Genomic DNA, 22572 nt, shown 5'->3' on the forward strand with positions numbered 1-22572 from the left:
TGACCTAGGGCAGGGGACTGCAAGCGGCTCTAAGAAGCAGAGGAGAGGGACGGCTTTCCACGGAAATGCCTTCGCCCTCTGAACTGCCTCTCAGCTGTGTGGGTAAGCTCCACACAGAGGAGGCTAAGCTGTAGCAGTGGTGTCTTCATCAAGCCAGATCCCCAGGAGAGCAGATAGTGAGAATGCCCCCAGGATCGCAAGGGGGAAACAAAGTGCCCCTTTTGCTGCCCAGCACACCAGCTGGGCCAGTCCACCAAAGCAAGGGACCCCTGTGAGAAGGCCTGCGCATACATCAGTAAAGCAACAGCTGCAAGCAGGCAATCACAGACAGGCCCTGTTAGCGTAGATTCCAAAGAACAGGCACAGATGCCAGAGAGCATGGCAGGCCCAGAATACACAGCTCCTGACACACCTGACGGTGGTGGCAGGTGGAATCTGTGACCATATACTACCAATATGTGAAAGCACAAATCCACCCCATCAAATAATATGAAGAGGTACACTAATATCCCAGGGCAAAGCAAAATGACAAGCACCCAGAAATCAATCCCGAAGTCACAGAAATTTATGATCTAAATGGCAAAGAATTCAAAGTAGCTATCATAAAAAAACTTAACAAATTATAATAAAATTCAAAAAGATAGTTCAATGAAATCAGGAATAAAATTAATGAACAGAGGGAATTCTTCACAAAAGAGGTTGAAACAATAAAGGAAAACCAAACAGAAATGATGAAGATAAAAAACACAATGACTGAGATGAAGAAAAACCTGGAGTCCCTGAATGACAGAGTTGATAGTATGGAGGACAGAATTAGCAGTTTGGAGTACTGAAGCATAGAAATGTTTCAGTGGAGAAGAGAGACGTAAGACTAAAAAGAAATGGAGAAATTCTCTGAGAAATATCTGACTCAATTAGGAAACGCAACATAAGGATGATAGGTATTCAAGATGGAGAATAAATGGAGAAAGGAGCAGAAAGCTTGTTGAAAGAAATAATAGCTGAGAACTTCCCAAACCTGGGGAAGGAGATGGAATTACAAGTAAAACAAACTAAAAGAACTCCTAATTACATCAGTGCATAAAGAACTTCTCCAAGGCATATAGTAGTAAAACTGGCAAAAGTCAATGACAAAAAGAGAAATATTAAGGGCAGCAAGCCACAAGAAAATAACCTAGAAAGGAACCCCTATCAGGCTTTCAGCGGATTTCTCAGCAGAAGCCTTATAGGCTAGGACAGAGTGGAATATATTCAAAATTCTGAAAAACAAAAATTTTCAGCCAAGAATACTCTATCCAGTGAAAATATCCTTCAGATATGAGGGAGGAATAAAAATTTTCCCAGAGAAACAAAAGCTGAGGGAGTTCATCACCACAAGACCCTCCCCTTCAAAAAATGATCAAGAGGGCCATCATACCTGAAAAAGAAAAAAAGGGTTTACAAAGTTATACCACTAAAGATAAAGGAAAAAAAAACATCAAAAATAACTATAATCTTTCTCTCTCTCTCTTTTTTTCTTTGGTGAGGAAGACTGGCCCTGAGCTAACATCTGTTGCCAATCTTCCTCTTTTTTGCTTGAGACAGATTGTTGCTGAGTTAACATCTGTGGCAGTCTTCCTCTATTTTTTGTATATGGGACACCACCACACCATGGCCTGATGAGCGGTGCATAGATCCATGCCCAGGATGCAAACCCACAAATCCCGTGCCACCAAAACGGAGTGCATGAACTTAACCGCTATGCCACTGTGCCAGCCCCAATATAATCTCGTCATCTTAAACTACAACCTCAAAATGGAAGAAGGTGTGACAACAATAACTTACAAGGGGAAGAGAAAAGGGATGGAACGTGCTTAGATGAAGGAAATAAGACGTTATCTGAAAATGGAATATCTCATCTACAAGATTTTTTATACAAACTTCATGGCAACCACTAAACAAATAATGAGAACAAAGACATAAATGTTAAATAAAGAGAAAACTAAGAAAACCATCATAGAGAACTACCAAACTAAACTGGCAGTTCAAAATACACAGGACAAGAAACAAGGGAAATACAGAACAACCAGAAAACAAGTGATAAAATGGCAGCATTAAGCCCCCATATATTGATAATAACCCTAAACGTAAATGGATTGAATTCACCAGCAAAAAGACACAGAGTGGCTGGATGGATTAAAAAACAAGACCCAACAATATGCTGCCTCCAGGAAACACATCTCACCTCTAAAGACAAACATAGGCTTAGAGTGAAGGGATGGAAGACAATACTCCAAGCAAATGGCAAACAAAAGAAAGCAGGTGTTGCCATACTTACATCAAAGCAGACCCAAGACAAAAAAGGCAATGAGAGACAAAGAGGGCAAGTATAATGATAAAAGGGGCATTCCACCAAGAGAACATAACACTACTGAATATATATGCACCTACTACAGGAGCACCAAAATTGAATAAAGCAACTATTAACAGACCTAAAGGGAGAAATTAACAGCAACACAATAACAATGGGAGACCTCAACACATCACTTACATCAATGGATAGATCATCCAGACAGAAATTCAACAAGGAAATAGAGGACTAAATGAAAAATTGGACCAGATGGCCTTAATAGATATATACAGAACATTCCACCCAAAAACAGTAGAATATACATTCTTCTCAAGAGCACATGGAATATTCCAAAAGACAGATCATATGCTGGGAAACAAGTCAAGCTTCAATTAATTTAAGAAGATTCAAATCATATCAAACATCTTTTCCAAACACAATGCTATGAAACTAGAAATCAACCATAAGAAAAAAGCTGGGAAAGTCACAAATATGTGAAGACTAAACAACATGCTACTGAACCACCATTGGATCAATGAGGAAATAAAAAAATACTGGAGACAGGGCTGGCTCCGTGGCTGAGTGGTTCAGTTCACGCACTCTGCTTTCGCAGCCCAGGGTTTCACCGGTTCACATCCTGGGCGCAGACATGGCACCACTCACCAAGCCATGCTGAGGCGGCATCCCACATGCCACAACTAGGAGGACCCACAACTGAAAATATACAACTATGTACCGGGGGGCTTTGGGGAGAAAAAGGAAAAATAAAATCTTTAAAAAAAATAATGGGGACAAAAGAAAATGAAAATACATCACACGAACTCTTACGGACTGCAGTGAAAGTGGTCCTAAGAGGGAAATTTATAGCAATACAGGCCCATCTCAATAATAAAAATCTCAAATAAGCAATATTAAACTATACCTAACAAAATTAGAAAAAGAAGAACAGAGCCCAGACTCAGCAGGAGAGAAATAATAAAAATTAGAGCAGAAATAAATTAAATTGAAAACAAAAAAAGTAGTAGAAAGGATCAACAAAACTAACAGCTGGTTCTTTGAGAAGATGAACAAAATTGACAAACCATTAGCCAAATTCTCCAAGAAAAAAAGCGAGAAGGCTCAAATAATAAATTTAGAAGTGAAAGAGGAAAAATTACAACAGCCACTACAGAAATACAGAGGAGTATAATACTCTGAAAAACTATATGCTTGCAAATTGGATAACCTAGAAGAAATGGATAAATCCTTAGAATCATACAACTTCCCCAAAGTGACTCAAGAAGAAATAGAGAATCTGAATAGACCGATCACAAGGAAAGAGATTGAAATAGTAATCAAAAACCTCCCAAAAAGCAGAAGTCCAGGACTAGATGGCTTCTCTGGAGAATTCTACCAAACATTCAAAGAAGATTTAACTAGTTCTTCTCAAACTATTCCAAAGAAATGAAAAAGACAGAATACTTCCTGACACATTTTACAAGGCCAACATCACTCTGATCCCAAAGCCAGACAAAGACAACACAAAGAAGGAAAATTACAGGCCAATATCACTGATGAACATAGATGCAAAAATCCTCAACAAAATATTGGCAACCCGAATACAGCAATACATTAAGAGGATTATACACCATGATTAAGTGGGATGTATACCAGGGACACAGGGATGGTTCAACATCTGCAAATCAATCAATGTGACACAGCACATTAACACAATGAGGATTAAAAATCACATGATCATCTCAATAGAAACAGAGAAAGCATTTAACAAGATCCAACATCCACTTATGATAAAAACTCTCAATAAAATGGGTGTAGAAGGAAAGTAGTTCAATATAGTAAGGCCATATATGACAAACCCACAGCTGATAACATATTCAACAGTGAAAAACTGAAAGCCATCCCTCTGAGAACAGGAACAAGACAAGGATGCCCTCTATCACCACTCTTATTCAACACAGTACTGGAGGTTTTGGCCAGAACAATCAGGCAAGAAAAAGAAATAAATGGTATCCAAATTGACAACGAAGAAGTAAAACTCTCGCTGTTTGCAGATGACACGATTTTATACATAGAAAACCCTAAAGAATTCATCAGAAAACTATCAGAAATAATCAACAACTATAGCAAAGTTTCAGGGTACAAAATCAACTTACAAAAATCAGTTGCATTTCTAAATTCTAATAATGAACTAACAGAAAGAGAACTCAAGAATACAGTCCATTTACAATCACAACAAAAATAATAAAATATCTAGGAATAAATTTAACCAAGGAGGTGAAAGACCTATACAATGAAAACTATAAGACACTATTGAAAGAAATCAATGATGACATAAAGAAATGGAAAGATATCCCATGCACATGGATTGGAAAAATAAATATAGTTAAAACATCCATACTACCTAAAGCAATTAACAGATTCAATACAATCCCAATCAGAATCCCAATGACATTCCTCACCAAAATAGAACAAAGAATCCTAAATACATATGGGGCAACAAAAGACCCTGAATAACTAAAGCAATCCCTAGAAAAAAGAACAAAGCTAGAGGCATCACAATCCCTGACTTCCAAACTATACAAAGCTATAGTAATCAAAACAGCATGTTACTGGTACAAAAACAGACACACAGATCAATGGAACAGAACTGAAAGCCCAGAAATAAAACCACACATCTATGGACACGTAATCTTCGAGAAAGTAGCCAAGAACATAAAAGGAGAAAAGATAGGCTCTTCAATAAATGGTGTTGGCAAAACTGGACAGCCACATGCAAAAGAATGAAAGTAGACCATTATCTTCCACCATCCACAAAAATTAGTGCAAAACAAATTAAAGACTTGAATGTAAGGCCTGAAACCATAAAACTCCTACAAGAAAATACAGGCAGTACACTCTTTTACATTGGCCTTAGGAGGATCTTTTCAAATACCATGTCCACTTGGGCAAGGGAAACAAAAGAAAAAAATAAACAAATGGGACTTCATAAGACTAAAGAGCTTCTGCAACGCAAAGGAAATCAGGAACAAAATGAAAAGACAACAAACTAACTGGGAGAAAATATTTGTAAGTCATATATCCAACAAGGGGTTAATCTCCAAAATATATAAAGAACTCATACAACAACAAAAAAACAAACCACCCGATCAACAAATGGGCAGAGGATATGAACACACATTTTTCCAAAGAAGATATACAGACAGCCAACAGGCACATGAAAAGATGTTCAATATCAGTAATCATCAGGGAAATGCAAATCAAAACTGAGATCACCTTCCACCCATTAGAACGGCTATAATCACCAAAACAAAAAATAACAAATGTTGGAGAGGATGTGGAGAAAAGGGAACCCTCATACACTGCTGGTGGGAATGCAAACTGGTGCAGCCACTATAGAAAACAGTATGGAGATTTCTCAAAAAATTAAAAATAGAAATACCATATGATCCAGCTATTCCACTACTGGGTATTTATCCAAAGTACTTGAAATCAACAATTCAAAGAGACTTATGTACCGCTATGTTCATTGCAGCATTATTCACAACAGCCAGGATGTGGAAGCAACCCAAGTGCCTACCAACTGATGAATGGATAAAGAAGATGTGGTATATATATATACAATGGAATACTACTCAGCCTTAAAAAAAAAGACCAAATCATCCCATTCACAAGAACATGGATGGACCTTGAGGGTATTATGTTAAGCGAAACAAGCCAGACAGAGAAAGAAAAACACCATATGATTTCACTCATACGTGGAAGATATACTAACACATGGACAAAGAAAAGAGATTAGTGGTTACCAGAGGGGAAGGGGCTTGGCAGGTGGGCATAAGGGGTAAAGGGGCACATTTATATGATGAATGACAAATAATAATGTACAACTGAAATTTCACAGTTATAAACTATTATGACCTCAACTTAAAAAAAAAAAGGCTTAGAAATGATTAAGCTTAGTGAGGAAGGCATGTTGAAAGCTGAGGCAGGCTGAAAGCTAGGCCTCTTGCTCCAAACAGTTAGCCAAGCTGTGAATGCAAAGGAAAAGTTCTTGAAGGAAATTAAAAGTGCTACTCCAGTGAACAAACAAATGATAAGAAAGCAAAACAACCTTATTGCTGATATGGAGAAAGTTTCAGTGGTCTGGATAGATCAAACCTGCCACAACATTCCCTTAAACCAAAGCCTGATTCCAAGCAAGGCTCTAACTCTTCAATTCTGTGAAGGCTGAACGAGGTGAGGAAGCTACAGAAGAAAAGTTTGAAGCTAGTAGAGGTTGGTTCATGAGGTTTAAGGAAAGAAGCCAACCCCATAACATAAAAGTGCCAGCTGAGGAAGCAGGTGCTGGTGTAGAAGCTGCAGTAACTTATCCAGAAGATCCAGCTAAGACCATTAAAGAAGGTGGCCACACTAAACAGCAGATTTTTGATGTAGACAAAATAGCCTTATATTGGAAAATGATGCCACCTAGGACTTTCATAGCTAGAGAAGAGAAGTCAATTCTTGCTTCAAAGGATGGGCTTTCTTGTTAGGGGCTAATGCAGCTGGTGACCTTAAGTTGAAGCCAATACTTACCCAGGGCCCTTAAGAATTATGCTTAATCTACTCTGCCTGTGCTCTCTATAAAAAGATTCCTTTCAAAATATGACTGCTCATTGACAATGCACCCGGTCACCCAAGAGCTCTGACGGAAAGGTACAACGAGATTAATTTTTTCACGCCTGCCAACATGACATCCATTCTGCGGATCATGGATCAAGGATCAAGGAGCAATTTTAACTTTGAAGTCATTATTTACGAAATACATTTTGTAAGGCTATAGCTGCCGTAGAGAGTGAACCCTCTGATGGATCTGGGAAAAGTCAATTGAAAACCTTCTGGCGAGGATTCACCATTCTAGATGCCATTAAGAACATTCATGGTTCAGGGGAGGAGATAAAAAATATCAACATTAAAAGGAGTTTGGAAGAAGTTGATTCCAATCATCATGGATAACTTTGAGGGGTTCAAGACTTCAGTGGAGGAAGTAATTGCAGTTGTGATGGAAACGGCAAGAGAAGTAGAATTAGAAGTGGAGCTTGAAGATGTGCCTGAATTGCTGCAATCTCATAAAACTTTAGCAGAAGAAGAGTTGTTTCCTATGGATGAGAAAACAAAGTGGTTTCTTGAGATGGAATCTACTCTTGGTGAAGACGCTGTGAAAACTGTTGAAATGACAACAAAGGACTTAGAATATTACATAAATTTAGTTGATAAAGCAGTAGCAGGGTTTGAGAGGACTGAATCCAATTTCAAAAGAAGTTCTACTGTAGGTAAAATGCTACCTAACAGCATCACATGCTACAGAGAAATCATTCATGAAAAGAAGTCAATCAATGCAGCAAACTTCATTGTTGTCTTAAGAAATTGCCACAGCCACCCCAATCTTCAGCAATGACCACCCGATCAACCAGCAGCCATCAACATCGAGGCAAGACCCTCCACCACCAAAAGACTACAACTAGCTGAAGGCTCAGATGACGGTTAGGAGTTTTTAGCAATAAAGTATTTTTTAGTTAAGGTATGTACATTGCTTTTTTTAGACATAATGCTATTGTACAATTAATATGATACAAAGTAAACATAACTTTTATATGCACTGGAAAACCAAAAAATTTGTGTGATTCGCTTTATTGTGATATTCACTTTGTTGCAGCGGTCTGGAACCGAACCCGCAATATGTCTAAGGTATACATGCATTGGATAAGGGGTTAATATCCAGAATATATAAAGAATTTCCACAACCCATTAACAAAAGACAAATAACCTGACTAAAAAATAGGAAAGGACTTGAATAAACATTTCTCCAAAGAAGAGATACAAATGGTCAACAGCATATGAAAAGATGCTAACCATCACAAATTATCAGGGAAATGCAAGGACATGGAAAAATTGGAACCCTAACGTATTGTTATTGGGAATGTAAAATGGTGCAGCTGTTTACTATTACTATTCCACACTGTTTACCATGTAAAACAGTATGGAAGTCCCTCAAAAAATTAACATTAGAACTACCATATGATCCAGCAATCCCACTTCTGGATATGTATCTAAAGGAATTGAAAACAGGATCTCAGATATTTGTACACCCACATTAGCCAAGATGTGGAAGCAACTTAAACATCCATCAACAGATAAACAGATAAAGAAAAAGTGGTCTATACATAAAATGGAATATTATTCAGCCTTAAAAAAGGAAGGAACTCCTGCCATATGCTACAACATGGCTGAACCTTGATGACATTACGCTAAGGGAATTAAGCCAGTCACAAAAAGACAATCACATGATTCCACTTATCCGAGGTACCTAAAGTAACAGAAACAGAAGGTAGAATGGTAGTTAACCAGGGGCTGGAGGGGAGGGGAAACAGGAAGTTGATGTTCAACGGGTAAAGATTCACTCACGAAAGATGAAAAAGTTCTAGAGATCCAACAATGTGGATATGCCTAACAATACTGTACTATGCACATAAAAATTATTAAGAGGGTAAATATATGTTACATGTTTTCTACCACAATAAAAAAGAATAAAAGAGAGTCAAATCTCTCCAAAAAAAAATTGTTAGATCCCTAAGAAGCATGATTAAATTTAAGAAATAATTTTTTAAAAAAGGTCAAATAGTAGCAGGAATGAAAGATGGAACATCATTACAAATCTTACAGGCATTAAAAGGACAATAAGGGATTCCTATTTAAAAAACAAACTGTAGGGAGTTCTCATCAAGATGGCGCTGTGAGCAGACATTGAACTCGCCTCCTCCCATGAACACAACCAGGTTACAACAATTTTAGGAAGAATCACCCTGGATTGAAAACTGAAAACTGGATAAAAAGAACCCCCACAATAAGGGACAGTCCTGATGAAAGCAGAAGAGGCAGTAACTCTGGCCAGAGAGGAAAAAAGCCACCTTTAGGAGCAGCAGAGCATCTCAGCTGGCCAGGTGGGAGCCAACCTAAGGTACGAGCCCTCCCTGGAGGAGTGAGGTCTGGAGCGGGGGCAATACCGCTATAACCATCCTTTGGACTCAGCCCAACTGAGAGGGGGTCTTACTGCCTGGCTTTGCTGGCTATTAACTGCAGCGATGACACCCCAGAAAAGCTATCGGCCAAAAGCCAAAAAGATCCGGGTCTTAAAGGGCCCACACACAAACTCACTCATTGCAGCAACCTAGAATCACCAGAGAGAAGGCTGACTGTCCTTTGGTAAAACGAGACTCACCTGGTGGGCTCTGGGGGCATCTTGGTGAGAGGAGGATCCTCTCCGGAGACTGAGACATTGGTGGGGGCCGTTGTTCTGAGCTGGTCCAGGCGTGCTGATATGGACACAGGTGGGGGCCATTGAGGTGCGTCCCTTGGGCTGTTAGCCCAGGGGTCTGCCACACCCACTAGAGCACAGATTTAATCCAGGTCAGCCAGGGCAGGCAACCCGCCCTAGGGACTGGCCCCACCTAACAGCAAGCCCTCAGGCTACTTTTCAGCCTGCATTGACTGAATGCCTTGATCCTCTACAGACAGGCAAAGATGTCTGCCTCTGTTGGGCAGGGCCTGTGTGAAGACCTGGTGAACTGTGGGGAGCATTGGGGCAGAGGTGGGGGCCTCTGCATTGTGGCGGTGGGGTACGCTCCAGGGGGTTGAGAATTGTGCACGGACCAGGACTGTGCTGACAGTGTATGTGATCCGGGGGGTGGGGGGGGGGGGGGAGGCTTATCAGCAGCAGAAGACTTGTGTTTCACAAACAGCCATAAAAAGGATCAGCCCCATCTTCCAAAGCCTGAAACTACTGAGGGCCTCCATGCCAAGGGCTAGCCCTACTCAGCTGCACTCCTAAGAGAACTGACATCAGCCTTGTTGGCCTCAGGCCTATCACAACTGTACGCCCATGAGCCTAGCAAACAGCTACACTGGGTACCAACCCAATTAAGAGGACAATTGCAATAAGAGTGTGCTAATAGGTGGGACCAAGATGGCGGAGTGAGTGGTCTTCTTTGTCTCTTCCCTGTCGAATCTACAACTAACTGGACATTCACCGATTAACTAAGGATATCCAGATAGCATCTCAAGACGCCTAAGAGGTGGAAATAGGTGAAAACTCTCCGACCCCCAACCCCTGACCCCCAGACAGCCTAGTTCCTGCAGGAGGCTCTCTTCCAGCTGACTCCCCCATAGCATCGCCACACACCAAGGGCGGGAGTGTGCACTCACCAGTGGAGCGATGGTGGAAACAGGTGACAACAGCCCTACTCAAGCCCCCCGCGATTACATCTAAGCCCAGGGGGAATCCCCAGGGTCCCACACCCACCGGCAGGGAAGGCCTCCACTCGCCATTAGCAGGGAGGCCCTGCCCAGAATCCAGAACAAAGGGAAGCTCCCAGTGGGCAGATTCCCCGGCACGGCACCAGACCGCAAGCTGCTGCTGGGCCCACGGTCTCAGGCACACAGGTCGGTGCAGGGGGTGCCCGGACTTCCCGTAGACGTGCTTGGGGACATGGTTGGAGCTCCAGCGCCCGGCTCTGCAGCCCGGGGGGAGGCTCCGGGGTCCCACACCTCCCCGGCAGAGAAAGCCTCTGCTCGCCATTAGCAGGGAAGCCACGCCCAGAATTCAGGACAAAGGGAAGCTCCTGGCGGGTGGATTCCCTGGCACTGCACCAGACCGCCAGCTGCCGCTGGGCCCACAGTCTCCGGTGTACTGGTCGGTGCAAGGGGTGCCCGGACTTCCCGTGGACGTGCTTGGGGACTGGGTGGAGCTCCAACACCCAGCTCTGTGGCCTGTGGGGATGCTCCAGGGTCCTGCACCCCGCCAGCAGGGAGGGCCTCTGCTCGCCATTGGCAGGGAGGCCCCGCCCAGCATTCGGAACACCAGGAAGCTCCCTAGAGCAGAATTAGAAGCCACTGCCAGGCCCACGGACTCTGGCCATGTCCCAGACGAGGCAAGGGTCTCCCAGAGATCCCATGAGAGTGGAGTGGGGAAGACTGGAGCTCCGGTGAAATGGTTACGTAGCCCAGGGGGGAACTCCAGGTTCCTACAGCAGCCTTTACGATAGCCTCTGCACAGCACTAGTGGAGAGGTCCCGACTGGCAATCGCCAGGTGGGAAGGCCCTGGGGCAAAAGTAGCACAGCTAGGTGAGCTAACGACAGACTGCAGAAGATACCCATAGCTCTGCTGGGACCTATAGTGGACAAGTGTGATCTTGTGGGCTCTTTTAGGGACAAAGCAGCAATTATAGGTGATCCTGCTCCTGGCTGCTGGGAAAGCCCACAACACCGCTGCAGACCACAAGGAGGGAGCACGTCTAAGTGGGCTGCAACAGTAGGCACCAGCAGCCTGAGGCCCCCTTGCGATTGCCCCCACAACCAACGAGGGACCCCACAGGACCACTGTGACTACGAGGAGGGGTCCAGGTCCAGTCAGTAACAGCTGACAGGGTTCCTGGTTGGTGCAGTCTAAACAGCTGCACCCCCCCACACCAGTCGCAACAAGTGGAAGCAGTGACTAAACTCTATCCCTATGCGGAGGCACAAATCCACGCCATCAAGCAGTATGAAAAAATATATTAAATCTCCAGAACATAAGGAAAATGATTAGCACCCAGAAAACAATCCCAAAGACAATGACCTAAATGACGATGATTTCAAAACTGCCATTATTAAAAAACTCAACAAGTTAAAAGAGAATTCAGATAGACAACTCAATGAGTTCAGGAGCTATGTCACAAAAGAGCTTGACACTATAAAGAAGAACCAATTAGAAATACTGGAGATGAAGAACACAATGGATGAGATTAAGACAAATCTGGACTCTCTGAACAGTAGAGCAGATAATATGGAGGACAGAATTAGCAATTTGGAGGATACGAATATAGAAATGCTGCAGACAGAGGAGGAGAGAGAACTAAGACTAAAAAGAAATGAAGAAAGTCTCAGAGAATTATCTGACTCAATTAGGAGATGCAACATAAGGATTATAGGTATACCAGAGGGAGAAGAGAAGGAGAAAGGGGCAGAAGGCCTGTTCAAAGAAATAATAGCTGAGAACTTTCCAAACTTGGGAGGAGAGATGGAACTTCATGTGACAGAAAACAATAGATCTCTAAACTTTATTAATGCAAGAAGACCAACCCCAAGGCATATAGTAGTGAAACTAGCAAAAGTCAACGACAAAGAGAAAATACTAAGGGCAGCCAGGCAGAAGAAAATAACTTACAAAGGAAACCCCATAAGGCTATCAGCAGATTTCTCAGGAGAGACCTTACAGGCTAGAAGAGATTGGAATGAAATATTCAAAATTCTGAAGGACAAAAACCTGCAGCCAAGAATACTCTACCCAGCAAAAATATCCTTCAAATACGATGGAGAAATAAAAACTTTCCCAGATAAACAAAAGTTAAGAGAGTTCATCGCCACAAAACCGTCTCTCCAAGAAATGCTCAGGAAGAACCTCATTCCTGAAAAATCAAAAAAAGGAAAGGGGATACAAAATCCAGAACAAAGGAGATAAGCAGAAGGACAATAACACAAAGTAACAGCTCTCCATCAGGACAAAATGCAAAAGGACCGGAAAACAAGTGATAAAATGGCAACAGTAGGCCCCCATGTTTCAATAATCACTCTAAACGTGAATGGATTGAACTCTCCAATCAAAAGGCACAGAGTGGCAGGATGGATCAAAGAACAAGATCCAACAATATGCTGCCTCCAGGAAACACACCTCAGCCCCAAAGACAAACACAGACTCAAAGTGAAGGGATGGAAGACAATACTCCAAGCTAATAATGAACAAAAGAAAGCAGGTGTTGCCATACTTACATCAGACAAAGTAGACTTCAAAGCAAAACAGATAGAGAAAGACAAAGAGGGGCAGTATATAATGATAAAAGGGACGCTCCACCAAGAAGACGTAACACTTATAAATATATATACACACCTAACACAGGAGCACCAAAATTCGTAAAGAAACTATTAACAAAACTAAAAGGAGACATCAACAGCAACACAATAATAGTAGGGGACCTCAACACCCATTAACACCAATGGACAGATCAACCAGACAGAAAATCAACAAGGAAATTATAGAATTAAATGAAAAATTAGATCAGATGGACCTAATAGATATATATAGGACACTTCATCCAAAAACAGCAGGTTACACATTCTTCTCAAGCGCGCATGGAACATTCTCAAGGATAGAACATATCTTGGGAAACAAAGCAAACATCAATAAGTTCAAGAGGGATGAAATAATGTCAAGCATCTTTTCTAATCATAATGCTATGAAACTAGAAATTAACTACAAGAATAAAGCTGGGAAAGGGTCAAAAATGTGGAGGCTAAACAACATGCTACTGAACAAACAATGGATTATTGAAGAAATTAAAGAAGAAATCAAATATTATCTGGAGACAAATGAAAATGAAAACACACCGTACCAAATTATTTGGGACACAGCAAAGGCAGTCCGAAGAGGGAAATTCATTGCAATACAGGCTCACCTCAATAAGCAAGAAAAATCTTACATAAACAACCTCAAACGACACCTAACGGAATTAGAAAAAGAAGAACAAACAAAGCCCAAAGTCAGTAGAAGGAGGGAAATAATAAAAATAAGAGCAGAAATAAATGATATTGAATCAAAAAAGACAGTAGAAAGGATCAATAAAACAAAGAGTTGGTTCTTTGAAAAAATTAACAAAATCAACAAACCCTTAGCCAGACTCACTAAAAAAAAAAAGAGAGAAGTCTCAAATAAATAAAATTAGAAATGAGAGAGGAGAAATCACAACAGATACTGAAGAAATACAAAGGATCATAAGAGAATACTATGAAAAGCTATATGCCAACAAATTGAACAACCTAGAAGAAATGGATAAATTCCTAGACTCATACAACCTACCCAAACTGAATCAGGAAGAAACAGAGAATCTGAATAGACCAATCACAAGTAAAGAAATAGAAACAGTAATCAAAAACCTCCCCAAAAATAAGAGTCCAGGACCAGACGGCTTCTCTGGAGAATTCTACCAAACATTCAAAGAAGATTTAATACCTATCCTTCTCAAACTATTCCAGAAAATAAAAGAAGATGGAGCACTCCCTAATACATTCTATGAAGCCAACATCACCCTGATCCCCAAACCTGACAAGGACAACACAAAGAAGGAAAACTACAGGGCAATATCACTGATGAACATAGATGCAAAAATCCTCAACAAAATTTTGGCAAACCGAATACAGCAATATATCAAAAAGATTATACACCATGATCAAGTGGGATTTATACCAGGGACACAGGGATGGTTCAACATCTGCAAGTCAATCAACGTGATTCACTACATTAACAAAATGAGAAACAAAAACCACATGATCATCTCAATAGATGCAGAGAAAGCATTTGACAAGATCCAACATCCATTTATGATAAAAACCCTCAATAAAATAGGTATAGAAGGAAAGTACCTCAACATAATAAAGGTCATATATGACAAACCCACAGCCAACATCATATTCAACGGACAAAAACTGAAACCCATCCCTCTCAGAACAGGAACAAGACAAGGGTGCCCACTTTCACCACTCTTATTCAACATAGTACTGGAGGTTTTGGCCAGAGCAATTCGGCAGGAAAAAGAAATAAAAGGAATCCAAATAGGCAACGAAGAAGTAAAACTCTCACTGTTCACAGATTACATGATCTTATATATAGAAAACCCCAAAGAATCCATAGAAAAACCATTAGAAACAATCAACCACTACAGCAAAGTTGCAGGGTATAAAATCAACATACATAAATCAGTAGCATTTCTATATGCTAACAAGGAACTAACAGAAAAAGATCTCAAGAACTCAATCCCATTCACGATCGCAACAAAAAGAATAAAATACCTTGGGATAAATTTAGCCAAGGAAGTGAAAGATCTATACAACAAAAACTACAAGACCTTCTTGAAAGAAATCGACGACGACATAGAGGTGGAAAGACATTCCATGCACATGGATTGGAAGAATAAACATAGATAAAATGTCCATACCACCTAAAGCAATCTACAGATTCAATGCTATCCCAATCAGAATTCCAATGTCATTCTCTACAGAAATTGAACAAAGAATCCTAAAATTCATATGGGGCAACAAAAGACCCCAAATTGCTAAAGCAATCCTGAGAAAGAAGAACAAAGCTGGAGGCATCACAATCCCTGACTTCAAAACATACTATAAAGCTACAGTGATCAAAACAGCATGGTACTGGTACAAAAACAGGTGCACAGATCAATGGAACAGAATTGAAAGCCCAGAAATAAAACCACACATCTATGGACAGCTAATCTTCGACAAAGGAGCTGAGGGCCTGCAATGGAGGAAAGAAAGTCTCTTCAACAAATGGTGCTGGGAAAACTGGACAGCCACATGTAAAAGAATGAAAATCAACCATTCTTTTTCACCATTTACTAAAATAAACTCAAAATGGATCAAAGACCTAAAGATTAGACCTGAAACAATAAGTCTTCTAGAAGAGAATATAGGCCGTACACTCTTCGACATCAGCTTCAAAAGAATCTTTTCAGACACCATAACCCCTCACATGAGGGAAACAATAGAAAGAATAAACAAATAGGACTTCATCAGACTAAAGAGCTTCTTCAAGGCAAGGGAAAACAGGATTGAAACACAAAAACAGCCCACTAATTGGGAAAAAAATATTCACAAGTTATTTATCTGACAAAGGGTTAATCTCCATAATATACAAAGAACTCACACAACTCAACAATAAAAAATCAAACAACCCAATTACAAAATGGGCAGGGGACATGGACAGACATTTCTCCAAAGAAGATATACAGATGGCCAATAGACACATGAAAAGATGCTCATCATCACTAATCATCAGGGAAATGCAAATCAAAACTACACTAAGATATCACCTTACACCTGTTAGAATGGCAAAAATATCCAAAACCAAGAGTGACAAATGTTGGAGAGGTTGTGGAGAAAAGGGAACCTTCATACACTGCTGGTGGGAATGCAAATTGGTGCAGCCACTATGGAAAACAGTATGGAGATTCCTCAAAAAGTTAAGAATAGAAATATCTTATGACCCAGCCATCCCACTACTGGGTATCTATCCTAAGAACCTGACATCAGCAATTCCAAAAGTTCCATGCACCCCTATGTTTATCGCAGCATTATTCACAATAGCCAAGTCATGGAACCAACCTAAGTGCCCAGCAACTGATGATTGGATAAAGAAGATGTGGTATATATATACAACGGAATACTACTCAGTCATAAAAAAGGACAAAGTCGTCCCATTCACAACAACATGGACAGACCTTGAGGGTATTATGTTGAGTGAAATAAGCCAGAAGAGAAAGACGAACTCTGTATGACTCCACTCATAGGTGATAGTTAACATATGGACAAAGAGAACTGATCGGTGGTTGCCAGGGGAAAGGGGGGTGGGGGGAGGGCACTAGGGGTGAAGTGGTGTACCTACAACAAGACTAATAATGATGTACAACTGTAATTTCACAAGGATGTTAACTTTCATAACCTTAATAAAAAAAATAGTTAACTCAAAAAGTTTTAAAACGAGAGAGAAAGAAACAAAACAGAATGGAGAAAAAGCAAAAAGCAATACGGTAGGTCTAAACCCAAATGTGTTAGTAATTAATGTAAGAATAATGTATGTAATATATGTTATATATGAATTAAATTCTCTAATTAAAAAAAAAAAAAACTGTAGGGCCAAAGTTCTAAAAAGTTAGATGAGGACTAGCTCTAATGGCCTAGTGGTAAAGTTTGGGACATTCCACTTTGGCGGCCCAGGTTCAGTTCCTAGGTGTGGACTTACACCACTCGTCAGTGGCCATGCTGTGGCAGCAGCCCACAAACAAAAAGAGAAAGAGTGGCAACAGATGTTAGCTCAGGGTGAATCTTCCACAGCAAAAAATAGACAAATAAATAAAAAGTTAGATGAAATGGACTAATTCCTTTCAAAACAAAACTTATCAAAACTAAAATAGAAATTTTGAATAGCCCTATATCTGCTAAAGATATTAAAATCATAATTTTATACTTTATCAGAAATGAAAGTCAGGGTCACTGATAAATTCTATCAAATACTTAAGTAGGAAGAGAAGGGAATACTTCCCAATTCACTTTATGAGGCCAGTATAACCCAGATACCAAAATCTGAAAAAGAGATTACAAGAAAGAAAATTACAGACCAATATCCCTTATGCAAAAATCCTTTAAAAATATTAGCAAGTCCAATCTAGCAATACAAGGATAATATGTCATGAACATGTGAGACTTATCCAGGAGATGCAATGTTAGTTTAACAATTGAAAAGCAACCAATTCAATTATTTTGATTAACAGAATAAAGGAGAAAAATCACCTCAAGAGATATGGGAAAAAAATGACAAAATTCAATGGTGACGTATGATTAAAAACTCTCAGCCAACCAGTGACAGAAGGAATGTCCTCAACTTAACAAATAAGCAACTACAAAAAGCCTAGAGCTAATATCATACTTAATGGTAAAATATTGAAGGAAAGGATGTCTGATCTCACCAGCTCTATAGAACATTTGATTAGGAGACACAAAGCAAAAACTGAAGAAAAAGAATGAAAAGACATAAAGATTGGAAAAGAAGTAAAAAACAGATAAACTTAATAACTTAATAAACTTTGTATCAACTAAAATGTCTTAAAGTCAGACAATCTCAGGGCTGGAAAGAGTACGAAGCAAGAGAATTCTCTTTCAATGCTTGTAGGAGAGTAAAATGAACAAGTTTTGAAAACAGTATGGCACATTCTTATAATGTTAAACATACACCTATGATCTAGCCATTCCCAAAGAACCAAGGTTAATGAGAGAACCAGGAGAATTTCTTGGCAGCGGAGATGCACTACAAGAAATGGTTCCTTCAGACTGAAGAGAAATGATGCCAAATGGAAACCTGGATCTTCTGTGATGACTGAAGATCACCAGAAATGATAAATACATTCATACACAGAAAAGACTCTTTGTTTCTCTCCTAAAGTTTAAAAGACACACATGGCTGTTTATAGCAAAAATAATAAAATCACACTGTGTGATTGATGGCATAAGTAGATGCAATACATATGACAATTATAGCATAAAGTGATGGGGTAGAGGATTGCACATCCCTTATTTTACATGAACTGGTACAACACTAACTCTAAATAAACTGTGAAAGTTATGGATGTACACTGTCATATCTAGAGCAAACACTAAAAATAAAAAGTAAAAATGCAAAACAGTATGGCTAAATGGCAATTAAACTAAAATGAAATTCCAAAAAATAAATAAACGACCCAGAGAAGGCAGGAATAGGAAGAGAGGAACAAAAAACAAATAGAAAACAAAGAGTAAAAGGAGAGACCTAAACCTAACTATATTGATAATTACAGGAAATAAACTCACCAATTAACGAAAAGGAATGTATTGTCAGATTGTGTAAAAAACAAGACCCTGCCATAGGTTATCTACAAGAAACACACTTTAAATACACAGGAATAGGTGAGCTGAAAGAAAATGGATGGAAAAAGTTACAGCACACAAACAGTAAACACAAGAAGGGTGGAGTGGCTTGTTAATATCAGATAAAGTATATTTCAAAACAGAGTATTACCAGAGATACAAAGAGATGTTTCATAATTAAAAAAAAGGGTCAATTCATCAGGAAAATATACCAAAGGTAAATGTATATCCATTTTCTAACAGTGCTTCAAAATAGATGAAGCAAAAATTAAGAGAATTAATGGAGAAATGGACAATTCCACAATCCTAGTTGGAGAACTTAACGCTCTGTCACAGCAATTGATAAAATAACTACTGCTAAGTAAATTGATAAAAATAACTAGACAGACCAGTAAGGAAATAAAAGATCTGAACATAAAAATCAACCAACTTGACCTAACATTTTATTAGAACACCCAACAACGAGAGAATATATTCTTTTCATGAGCCTATGGTACATTCACCAAGACACAGTATATGCTGGGTCATGAAATAACTCCCAACAAACTTACAAAGACTAACATTATATATAATTTGTTCTTTGACTTGAATGGAATTAAATAAGAACTCAGGAAGTTATCTAGAAAAATCCCAAACATCTGGAATTTAACAGAGACTAAGCAGAGGAAAACTGGATTTATCAAATGTAGACAACTCACTTGATGACGTTCGTCATAAAGGAGAGCAGAGACGAGGTAACAACTGAGGAAGAAATCATGACCCTGCTGAGCCAACACAAAGGCGAGGGGACAGGAGAAGGGCAAGAAGAACTGACAGGACTGAACAGCTCATCAGATTAGTGGGAAACCTGGAAAACACAAGGAGGCAAGGAGAACCCTGTGGTCATGCAGCATGAGCCAAGGGGTGGAATCACGCCATTAACAAAGATCAGCAAGGCCAGAATGGGTGAAAAGGGGAAGCAGGTATTCAGAAGGCAGAATTCCAAATACTCTCCCAATACATGCCTCTTACCTGGGTTGTTGAAAGAGTACGATTTAAACTGTAGCAAGGAATTTTGAGACAATTGTGGAAATTGAACACAGCCTGCGTATTAGATGACATCAAGGAATTTTGCTTAATTTTTTGGGTGTGACATTTGGTAGAAAGGTTGTTTTCTTTAAAGTCCTTATTCAAAAGAGATGCATACTGAAGTATTCACAGGTAAAATGATATCTGGGATTGCTGCAAAATACTTCAGCAGAGAAAAGGAAAAGGAAGAGGGGAAGAGCAGAATGTTGACAACTGCTGAAGCCGAGTGAGGGAGCACATAGACGCTCTTTCAACATGCCACTACTTTTGGCTGTATCTGTAAAATTAGCATAATAAATTTTAAATTTAGTAACTCCACACCCCAAAAATAAGGAATGTGGAAAAAACTTTAAGGTGGGAGGGGGAGTGGACTGCAAACACTGGAAGGTCTGATTCCCACCTTCTGTTAGTGTCATTAATGTCACCAACACAAGTTAATGTCATTAGGAGCTGAGATCAAGGATCAGGAGAAAGTGAACGAATGTCTTATCTTTATCAGCATTAGATGTATGAGACAAACTCGAAAAACAGTACACCTCTTTTGAAATTTTCATTAAAACTCTGAAAGTTAAAGAACAGCCAGCTCCAAAGTGGAAGCTACTTAATCCTCTACTACCCCCCTTCGCTCTCCATAAAAGGAGACTTCTACTAGCTAACGTGCAAGACGGCTGAGGAAATACGATATGGCAGTGAACAGAAGGCTTTCAAAACGGCACTTCTCAGCACCACTGTTTTGCCAGCACTCCAAAGACCCGAGGAGACAACCCTGTGAAGCAGGTGGACAGAAACAACGCGGGAGAATTCCCTGAAGATGCTGGAAAGCCCCTGAATGAGGGCAGGGGGATGCGCCCCAGGAGGACCCCTGTGCAGGGATGTGCCCCTTTAAGTACAGGCCTGGCTGTCTGGGAACCCTGCAGCTCTGAGCCCCAGAAGGGACGTTACAAGGCCCAAGAATCGAGGAGCAAAGCAATCACTCTCCATTATGGGGAAAACGTCACCAGAACACAAGGAAGCGGTGCCCACCAGAGACGGGCTGCCAGGCCCCTAGGCGTTCTCCCCTCCTGGATCGCCCCTGGGTGTGTGGGGGGTGGGGAGCAGAGAGCTCCAGGGAAGACCAGGGCACAGCAGAAGCATCTCCAGCCTCAGGCTTCTCTCCGAGCCCAGGCGGCAGGCTGGAGACCCTCATTAAAGTAAGGTATCAGAACGAGGCAGGGGAGGGAAGGACGGCCCGCGGGCCACAGTCAGGGGGTGGCAGATGCACCCAAAGAGATGCACACTTGGGGCTGCGGATTTGGGGGAGAAAGGACAGAACTCTCATCGATAAGTGGTCAATCTGAGCGGCGAATCCATGGAACTTCGCGGCTACTCCTGGGTACGTTTGCGGTGTTTTCATCATGAAGGCTGATAAGAAGAACTTAAGCCTGGATGTCTAACCCCCACGCCCTCTCCCAGCCCGAGTAATTCAGGGGCTCAGCAGGCAGCCCCCTGGGGCTTGGAGAAAGTGCCCTGCCCCGGGGTCCGCTCCCCCCTCATGCTCCCGGAAGGCCCCGGCACCGGATGAGCCAGACCGCTGCGGCAGTCGCCGGTCTGGACACAGGGACGCCCCGCGCAACCCCGGATGTCCGACCCCGCCAGGCCCTTCAACTCCCCCAGGAGCTCGCGGGCCCCAAGGCCGCTGACTCAAGTCGTTCGGCCCTCGCCGCCCCCCACCATCAAGGCACGTCTGGGGGTCCGGCCCAGGCCAAGCCTTCCCCCAAAAGCCGGGCCCTGAGGCCAAGCGGCGCCCCCATCACCACGGGGGACCCCGCCCGGCCGCGCGCCCCAGCAGTGGGACGTCTGCTCCGAGCCAGGGCAGCTCGTGTCCCCCAAATCCAGGACAGGAGGCTGGGCCCCCGGCGCGGCGGACGGAGCGCGACCCGAGATCCCGGGCGGACCGCACCCGACCCCGCCCGGACAGTCAGATCTCAAGGAACCGGCCACCGCAGCGGGCCCTCCCCCGCCGCTCTCGCCCGGCTCTCCTGACCCTCCCTCCCCAGAGAGGGCGGCCACAGTCGGCGCGCTCACCCCGGCGCCCGAGCGCAGTCAGCCCGCTCTGAGAGACCACGGCGGGACGCACCACCCACAATGCTCCGGGCCGGCCTGCGCGACCCACAATGCCCCGGGGCGGGGCGCGTCATTACCCACAATGCCCCGAAGCTCGGGCCGCGGAACTACGCTCCCCACAATGCCCCGGGCGCGGGCTCGACCGCGCAGACGCCTCGTCGCTGACCCGGAGTTTGGTGGCGCTGGTCGTCATCTCCTCAGCGCCGCGGGCCCGCGCTCGAGGGACCGCGCCACAGCCGCTTGGGCTCTTGCGGGATCTGGGGAAGTCAGACAAGTCAAGTCAAACGGCCTTTCGGGCACGTGAGAATGGGGCCTCAGGTGAGCACTACGAGTTTTCTTTTTAACCTACAGGTTCTTGTAATTTTCGTTTAAATTGCTGTTAAAAAAAAGAAGACGTTGGTCACCTGGATGTGTGCTCGTCCTCCCTGGTGCGGACTCCCGCCGGGCTTTTACGTTTAAGTGACGACGCGGAGTGAATGCACTTCTGAAAAACGCCGACGGTCCTGCCCTTTTTCCTTTTTAAAGAGGAAGATTC

General features: G+C 42.0%; 1 protein-coding gene across 7 annotated transcripts in view; it reads right to left on the reverse strand.

The window, feature by feature from the left end:
* The window catches only part of LOC124233886 (zinc finger protein 169-like), a 57803-nt gene extending 35731 nt beyond the window's left edge, over positions 1–22072 (reverse strand). For 2 of the 7 annotated variants that reach the window (XM_046651159.1, XM_046651155.1), the window contains exon 1: positions 21999–22072. The gene's annotated coding sequence lies outside the window, so the exon portion shown is untranslated. Of the gene's footprint in view, positions 1–9584; positions 9638–19564; positions 19690–21998 lie in introns of those variants that run through there. The other 5 variants (XM_046651156.1, XM_046651160.1, XM_046651161.1 and 2 more) reach the window with 4 other exon arrangements.
* Between the last annotated feature and the right edge of the window lie 500 nt (positions 22073–22572).

The sequence above is a fragment of the Equus quagga genome, unplaced genomic scaffold (assembly GCF_021613505.1).
Source record: "Equus quagga isolate Etosha38 unplaced genomic scaffold, UCLA_HA_Equagga_1.0 268.2_RagTag, whole genome shotgun sequence".
Lineage (NCBI taxonomy): Eukaryota > Metazoa > Chordata > Mammalia > Perissodactyla > Equidae > Equus > Equus quagga.